A 9,581-nucleotide genomic window follows, 5' to 3' on the forward strand; every position below is an offset into this window, starting at 1 on the left:
AACTGTACAAAGCTAATATAAATATAAGTTTTAAATCCCTAAAACAGACACAACAAATTAAAAACCCCTAAGATAGCCAGATAATAATACATTTGCCAGGAGGGACAGATTGTAATTATGCCAGGCCAGCTAATCGGAACAGGTGAGTCTTCAATTTTTGCCGGAAGGAGCGGAGGTCTGAAGTGGTTCTAATGTCGGGGGGGAGGTCATTCCAGAGGGTTGGGCCCATCACAGAGAAGGCCCTACTCCTTGGTGTCGCCCGTTGGCATTGCCTAGTGGATGGCACCAGGAGAAGTCCCTCCCTGTGTGAGCGAATTGGCCGCAGGGATGTATGTGGGAGGATGCGATCCCGCAAGTAACTAGGTCCCGTGCCATGGAGCGCTTTAAAGATGGTAATCAGCACCTTTAAACGCACCCGAAAAACCACAGGTAGCCAGTGCAGCTCGCGCAGGAGAGGTGTTACGTGGGAGTACCTCGTACTCCCCATCACAGCCCGCGCGGCTGCGTTCTGAACTAACTGCAGACTCCGGGCGCGTCCCAAGGGCAGCCCCATGTAGAGAGCGTTGCAGTAATCCAGGCGGGACGTCACCAGCGCATGAGTGACTGTGCGTAGGGCATCCCGGTCCAGTAGGGGGCGCAATTGGCGCACCAGGCGAACCTGGTGGAACGCCCCCCTCGCCACGGCTGCCACATGGTCAGCCATTGACAGCCGGGCATCAAGGAGGACGCCCAAATTGCGTGCCCGTTCCACAGGGGGCAATTGTTCGCCCCCTATGGCCAGCGATGGAATCAGCTGGCTGAACCGAGGTGCCGGTAGCCACAGCCACTCGGTCTTGGAGGGGTTGAGTTTAAGTCTGTTGTCCCCCATCCAGACCCCGACGGCTTCCAAGCACCGGGACATCACTTCGACAGCCTCGTTGGGGTGGTTTGGGGTTGAAATATACAGCTGAGTATCATCAGCGTAGAGGTGATACTCAACCCCAAAACCACGGATGATCTCACCCAGCGGCTTCACATATGTGTTGAACAGGAGAGGCGAGAGGACCGACCCCTGTGGCACTCCACAAGTGAGTGGCCTCGGGGTCGACCTCTGTCCCCCTGTCAACACACATTGCCTCCGGTCGGAGAGGTAGGAGCCGAACCACCGCAAAACGGTACCTCCGACTCCTATCCCCTCCAACCGGCGCAATAGGATACCATGGTCGATGTTATCAAAAGCCGCCGAGAGGTCTAATAGGACCAACTTGACCAAGGCTTTCTCTGTGCTGTGCCCGGGTCGGAAGCCGGACTGGCGTGAGTCTAGATACTCGGATTCGTCAAGGTGTCGTGGAAACTGCTGCGCCACCACATTCTCAACAACCTTCGCTAGAAACGGAAGGTTGGAGACTGGACGATAGTTAGCTAGCTCCATTGGGTCGAGTGAAGGCCTCTTAAGTAAGGGCCTCACCACCGCCTTCAAGGCAGTTGGTAAGGATCCCTCACCCAATGAGGCATTCACCAGGCCCAGAAGCCAGCCTCGGGTCACCTCCCAAGATGCCAGTACCAACCAGGAGGGACACGGGTCCATTAAACATGTGGTGGGTCGCAGCCGTCCACGCAACCTATCCAAATCCTCGGGGGCAACAGAATCAAACTCCTCCCAGGATGGTCTCACAAGACTCGCTGTTGGCGGCCCGTCCGGTCCACTGAGGGGGGCCCATCCGCTCCGGATCTGAGCGACTTTATCCTGCAGATATTCCCCAAACTCCTCTGCTCTGCCCTGCAAGGGGCCCCCTGCGTCCTCTGTGACAAGAGGGAGCGGGTCACCCTAAACAGGGCGGCAGGGCGGTTATCCGCGGACGCAATAAGAGCAGCGCAATGTCTACGTTTGGCCGCCCTTAATGCCACAAGGTAGGTCCGTAAGTAGGCTCTTACCTGTGTTCGATCAGATTCGGAGCGTGAGGACCTCCACCTGCTCTCTAGACGTCTCCTATGGCGCTTCATCACCCTCAGCTGCTCGGTATACCAAGGAGCCCGGGTTGGTCGCTGCCGCAGGAGAGGTCGCAAAGGCGCAACCCGGTCCAAGGCCCCAGCCGCCGCCCTATTCCAGGTGGCCGCTAGGTCCTCTGATAAAGAGAAAGCTCTGAAATTCTGGAAGAATTTGTGGGAAAACAACAAGAACCACAACAGAAATGCAAAATGGATCAAACAGATTGAGGATTCTATTAAAGTGCATAAAATGGAAGATATGAAAATAACAAAAGAAATGGTGCAAAGACAGTCAAGAAAAGTGAAGAACTGGAGTGCACCTGGACCAGATGAGTTACATGGCTTCTGGTTAAAGGCACTTACAAGTGTCCACAAACGATTGGCTGCCCAAATGAACCAGATCTTAAAAACACCTGAAAGTGGTGAATGGATGACAACTGGAAGGACATTTTTGATCCAAAAAGAGAAAGGAAAAGGAAAGGACCCTGGAAACTATAGGCCAATCACCTGTTTGCCAACAACATACAAGCTCCTTACTGATATCATTGCAAACCAAATTTATAGATACTTGGAAAGAAATAACTTGCTTCCTGTATTGCCGGGGTGCTGCAAAAATTCAAGTGGAGCAAAGGACCAACTGCTGATTGACAAGCTAATCCTAAAGAATTCAAAGAAAAGATGAACCAAGCTGTTCAGGGCTTGGATAGACTATAAGAAAGCGTTTGATTCAGTTCCCCATAGCTGGATCAAGAAATGCCAAAAATTCATGGAAACTTTTATAATAATTTATAATTAATTTATAATTTATAATTTATAATTTATAATTTATAATTTATAATTTATAATTTATAATTTATAATTTATAATTTATAATTTATAATTTATAATTTATAATTTATAATTTATAATTTATAATTTATAATTTATAATTTATAATTTATAATTTATAATTTATAATTTATAATTTATAATTTATAATTTATAATTTATAATTTATAATTTATAATTATTTATAATTTATAATTTATAATTTATAATTTATAATTTATAATTTATAATTTATAATTTATAATTTATAATTTATAATTTATAATTTATAATTTATAATTTATAATTTATAATTTATAATTTATAATTTATAATTTATAATTTATAATTTATAATTTATAATTTATAATTTATAATTTATAATTTATAATTTATAATTTATAATTTATAATTTATAATTTATAATTTATAATTTAATTTATAATTTATAATAATTTATAATTATTTATAATTTATTTATTGTTCATTGTTTAATTATTATACGGTAAGCGGGTGCAGGACGCATGGAGCATTCCCCCCAACTGCCTTTCCTTTCCTCGTGTCTGTAGCAGCACAAGCAACCTGTCAGCTTTGGAAGCCATGGAGCACCGCTGACACAACCAGAATGGGTGGGTGTCCAACTGTGCAGGCTCTTAACTAGGGTTTATTTGCGGGTAGGCTTATATTAGGTGCATGCATAAAATCATGCTAGCTTATTTTCGGGATAGGTCTTATTTTAGGGAAAACACGCTCTGTACAAGTAAGAGAACCATAGAAGAAAGATTCAAATGCAGGATAAGTAATGAAGTTTTGTGCTTTAAAAATTCCTGGAAGTTTCAATCCTAGTTTCAACCCTTTCTGGAGAAGAATGAGTTTTGGAATATTTCTGAAAACAAAATGTACTTGGACCAAAATGGAGATTTAGCAGCAGATGTGGGTATTGACAGCCTTATATTTCTCCCCAACAAGAATCCCAGGAGTGAGATTGTGGGTTTTTTTAAAAGACAGCGTCTTACTATCAACGAAGACGTTCTTTCACAACTAAAGTTGCTCAATAAGGTAGGTGAAAGTTTGTGTCTTTTCTCTGTTTTCCAAAGCCTCTGGACCCATTTCAAAAGGGCTCAGCCTAATCCCCAAGGAGGTGACCATCACTGAGAATTGAATCTGGGGAACAGAAACCAGATTGTTTTCTTAGACTGCTTGGGAGGCTCAATAAAAAGTGGAAGAATGCGTGTTTATAAGGGTATGAGTTGTCACTTAATGCTTAAATCTTTTCTCAGTTCCATCCAGAGGTGGGTTGCTCCCGGTTCGGCTTGTTTGGGCAAACTGGTAGTAGCAGCGGCAGGAAGCTCTACCTTCCAGTCTGCGCAAGTGCCCCCCCCCCAAACCAGTAGTAAAAAAAATGGCAATCTACCAATGGTTCCATTCCTACAGATTTTATTAATTAGAAAAATCCTTTATTGCAATGTTAGATGCCAAAATCAAAAGGGAGGAAGTAAATGAAGAATCTTCCAGTTGTTATCCCTCCTGCATCTGTTTAGAAGTAGTCAGAGATTTCGTATTTACCTCAGTGAAGACCAGAGGCTATTTGTCCACTTCTACCTCCATTTTCCATAGAAGGAGAGTCCTAACATCTTTTCTTTGGCATTCCTTGTTCTTCTGCTTAGCCTCTGCCTCAGTCCAAATGTGTGGAAAGTTGTCATCCTGGATTTGTCAAGAGGGCTCGAGAAGGAGAGCCAGTTTGCTGCTATGACTGCATTCCTTGTCCGGAGGGGACCTTCTCCACTCAGGAAGGTGGGTGACACTGGAGGAAAGAAAATAGAAACCTTTGTGGAACTGGATTCATCCAGAACGTTTCCATGAAAGTGCAAGTTGGTGGACAAATTGAAGCTCACCTGTTTTATTGTTTATTTTCAACCTGCACAATTTCTTATCTAAAGGGAAGAAGAGCAAAGTCTTTGAAGGGAGGGGCTAGGAAGAGATGGGAGGAGGGTGTAGCAGACTGGACAAGCTTTACTAATAGCAGAGAAAATGTCTCTTCTTCTTTTCTCCTTTTGTGTGTGTGTGTGTGTGCTCCTAAGCTTATCTTTCTAGGAACAACTGAGCTCTTTGAATTGCTCCAGATCCATCTGATGAAAGGATTGCAATGGGTTCTACATGGGCTTCCCAATACAATGCAATACAATACAATACAATACAATACAATTCAATACAATTCAATTCAATACAATACAATACAATATAATACAATAGTAGAGTTGGAAGGGACCTTGGAGGTCTTCTAGTCCAACCCCCTGCCGAGGCAGGAAACCCTATACCATTTCAGACAGATGGCTATCCAACATCTTCTTAAAGACTTCCAGTGTTGGGGCATTCACAACTTCTGGAGGCAAACTGTTCCACTGATTAATTGTTCTGTCAGGAAATTTCTCCTCAGTTCTAAGTTGCTTCTCTCCTTGATTAGTTTCCACCCATTGCTTCTTGTTCTACCCTCAGGTGCCTTGGAGAATAGTTTGACTCCCTCTTCTTTGTGGCAACCCCTGAGGTATTGGAACACTGCTATCATGTCTCCCCTAGTCCTTCTTTCTATTAAACTAGACATGCCCTGTTCCTGCAACCGTTCTTCATATGTTTTAGTCTCCAGTCCCCTAATCATCTTTGTTTCTCTTCTCTGCACTCTCTCCAGAGTCTCCACATCTTTTTTACATCGTGGCGACCAGAACTGAATGCCGTATTCCAAGTGTGGCCTTACCAAGGCATTATAAAGTGGTATTAACACTTCACGTGATCTTGATTCCCTTTGAGGATCACTGAGAAAGTGCTGCTGGTCCAGAATGAGACAGTGTGGATTGTTATTTTACCTTTTCCTTTTGGTATCCATTCTGGATTATTTTCAATTTTTTTCTGCCAGCCAACTAGATTTTGAAAGATGCTATCCAAAAATCCATCATATTAAGAAGTGCCATGAGGCAGAGCTCAGGAAGTTTGCCTACTAAGATGATCTGATTCATTATTTACCTCTAATAATATAGGTTCCTATGAACATTCTGTACATTAGACAGGAAATACCGTATTTTTCGAAGTATAAGATGCACCTCCCCCCCCAAAAAAAGAGTGTGGAAATGTTGATGTATCTTATACACCGAATACAGCCATTTTTGGCCTGAAACCCTGCCCCCGCATCCCATTTTTGTGAAAAAGGGGCAAAAAACAGGCCATTTTTCACAAAAACAGGCATTTTTGCCTCTCCCCAGCCCCTGGCAGAACTTTGCAGGCTTCAGTGGGGCTGGGGAAGGCAAAAACACTTCCGTTTTTGCAAAAACAGGGACATTTGTGCCTTCCCCCAGACCTGCTGAAACCTGTAGAGTGCTCCTGGGGGCTGGGGAGGACAAAAATGTTGTATTTCTTACTTACCTCTTTGAAATCTTGGTGCATCTTATACAACAATGTGTCTTATAGTTTGAAAAATATGGCAATTATCATCTAGGATTTCCTCCAACTTCATAGACTTAGCTATATATGTTTATATATTTAAAGAGCAAAATGTTAAACGAATATTGTGTTTTCCTTTTCTCAGATACGGAAAAATGTACCAAGTGTCCAGATGATAAATTTCCAAATAAGAACAGAGTCCAATGTATCCCCAAAATTATAACCTTCCTGTCTTATGAAGAAGATCTGAGCATCATCCTGGTCTCTTTTGCCCTACTTTTGTTTCTCACCTCAGGCCTTGTTTTAATCATCTTCACTAAATACCGAGAAACTCCCATTGTCAAAGCCAACAACCGGGACCTCTCCTACATCCTCCTGGTCTCCCTCCTTTTTTGCTTCTTGTCTCCTTCTCTCTTCATTGGTCAACCAAGGAAAGCCACCTGCCTTCTCCGACAAACAGTCTTCAGCATCATCTTCTCAGTTGCCATTTCTTCTCTCTTGGCCAAAACCATCACGGTGGTCTTGGCTTTCCTGGCAACAAAACCAGGAAACCGAGTGAAGAGATGGTTGGGGAAGAGCTTGGCCAACTCCATCATTCTTTCTTCTTCTGCTGTCCAAGTGATCATCTGCTCCATCTGGCTGGGAGTTTCTCCCCCCTTCCCTGACTCTGACCTCCACTTCCAGCCTGGAGAGATCATCCTGCAATGCAATGAAGGGGCTGTTGTCATGTTCTACGTCACCCTCAGCTACATGGGCTTCCTGGCTGCCATCTGCTTCACGGTGGCTTTCCTGGCCAGGAATCTGCCTGGGGCCTTCAACGAAGCCAAGCTGATCACCTTCAGCATGCTGGTCTTCTGCAGTGTCTGGGTGACTTTTGTGCCCACCTACCTGAGCACCAAAGGGAAATACATGGTGGCTGTTCAGGTCTTCTCCATCCTGGCCTCCAGTGCTGGTCTGCTGGGCTGCATCTTCATCCCCAAGTGCTACATTATCCTTCTGAGGCCAGACCTGAACACAAAGGAGCATCTTACGGCCAGAACAAATGTAAAAGCATGAGAGGTAACACCACATTATTTAAAGAAGTGCAAAGATTCCTTTTATTTGAAATCAGACATTATTTCCACTCATATAGAGGCAGGAATCAAAGATAATGATACATGTATATTATGGGAAATGTTTGAATGACTGGAATTCTTGTATCTCCCTGTTCATCACAATAAATCTAGCTAAAGAGAAGAACTCTGTAAAAATCATTTAGAGGAATTTAATATTTGGCAACTACCAATGAAAAATAATTTGAACATTTTTTTTATTGACAGTGGCTGAAAGTGTATACCAGGGGTAGTCAACCTTTTTATACCTACTGCCCACTTTTGTATCTCTGTTAGTAGTAAAAATTTTGTAACCGCCCACCGGTTTCAGAGTTATGGTGATTTTATGAAAACCTAATGAAAATGTTTTTAAATAATGCTATGAAAATTTTTTTAAAGGTCAATTAAATTTTAAAAAAGGAAAGTTTTTCAGTATCGGACAAAACCCCTACCGCCCACCATGAAAGTTGGAACGCCCACTAGTGGGCAGTAGGGACCAGGTTGACTACCACTGGTGTATACTGTATTTTTCGGACTATAAGATGCACCTAGATTTAGAGGAGGAAAACAAGAAAAAAAAGGTTTCAGCCTCAGCCTGTCCCATTTTTGCTCGGTCACCAGAAGCACTTTACAGGCCTGTTTTTGGCCTCCTGAACCCTCCATGCATCCTGCTTTCACCCAAAAATGTTCCTGTTTTTGGCCACAGAGTGCTTCTGGGGGTCGGGGAGGGCAAAAACTGGATATACGGAGGGTTCAGGAGGCCAAAAACTGGCCTGTATTCAGCCTATAAGGCACACTGAAATTTTCACCCACTTTTAGTGGTGGTGGTGGGAGTGCATTTTATACTCCAAGAAATAGGCTATGCGTGTGAGAGAGAGAGAGTAAGATCATAAGAGGAAAGATGAGAGCTGTAGGAGCTCTGCTCTAACCCTGTTGTTAGATCATCTCCATGAGAAGCCTTGGAATGGCAGAATAACCTGGAATGCAGGGATTGACCTGCTCTCCATCACTATTATGTCCTCCTTTCTTGATTTCCTGATAAAACCCCTTTCACAGAAAGTCCTGATCAGAACAGCTGTCTGGGATTTCACTTTGGGGTTTCTGTATGTACCCTTTAGAAATTCCCACTTTTTCCTTCCCCATCCAGAGAATGAAAATAGCAACATCTAACACTATTCTGGCCCTTTAATTCTCCACTCTATCATTTGTCCATAAAGTCTTTCCCTGCTTCTATTCCAAGTGGGCTTGTGTGTATGAAGGGCTGGAGAAGAGGCCCAGGAGAAAAAACCTTTGAGACTCTCTCCAGGAGGAGGTTGAGGGGATCCTGTGTAGAGGAAGCCTCAAATGCTCTGGATTGTGGAGTGAGCGTTCAATGCCACCTATTCATCCAGATCCAAGAAGGGAGGGGAGGGGGAGTAAGGGGGGACATCCAGGTTTCTTGCAAGAGGCACCCATGGAAAGTCTTCTGCTTTCCAACCACAGAGATTGTGGATGGATCAGGAGTCAGCCTGAAGTTTCAGAATGGCTTCTGGTTGCCACTCGGATCCCTTTGCAAATTCCATTTTAAGCAGGTAGAAAAGGTTTGATGGATCAGACCGAGGTCAGTCTAAAACCCACACTGACCCCCCAGATGCCTCTGGTCTGCCCACAAGCAGGGAGGAGGGATGTATCACTTGGCCCAACATGGAGCCAGGTAGGAGTGGGATTCAGCCAGTTCCCACGGGTTCCTTAAATCCGCTTGTTAATTGTATGAGCAGTTTGGCCAACCAGCTGAATTGCCTCGGCCTGCCCCCCAACCCCCTCCTGAGGGTGTGCCCCCCCCCGAGAAAACGACCTGTCTCAAGATCCCGTGGATCACTTTGGTTCAGGCAGTGGAATTCCCCGCTGGTTCTCTCTCTGTGCTCAGCGAAGGAATCGCAGAAAATCTGCTGAGGCCAGAATGGGGCTTCCTCGAACTTGGGAATTGGGAGGGTCCAGAAAGAGCAGGAGGACCAATGGGAATTTTTCCTTCTCAACGTCATCGGTCTCTGGGCAGAGTCTCCCTTGACTTCATCCAGTGCAGCAGAACATTCCAAGCAGAGAAGAAGCCCCAGTTGGTTCTTCAGGCCAAGATCCCCCTCCTACTTTCCCCGCCTCTCCCCCCCCCCCCGCAGAACTGGCTCTCCAATGACTCTGCCCGGAGACCGATAACGCTCAAGGAGGGAGAATTCTCATTGGTGCTGCCACTAGTTCTGGCCCGGCCCTCCCACCTCCGAAATCCGAGATAAACTCCCCCCTCCCCCC

This window comes from Natrix helvetica (assembly GCF_964273705.1).
Source record: "Natrix helvetica genome assembly, chromosome: 5".
Taxonomy (NCBI): domain Eukaryota; kingdom Metazoa; phylum Chordata; class Lepidosauria; order Squamata; family Natricidae; genus Natrix; species Natrix helvetica.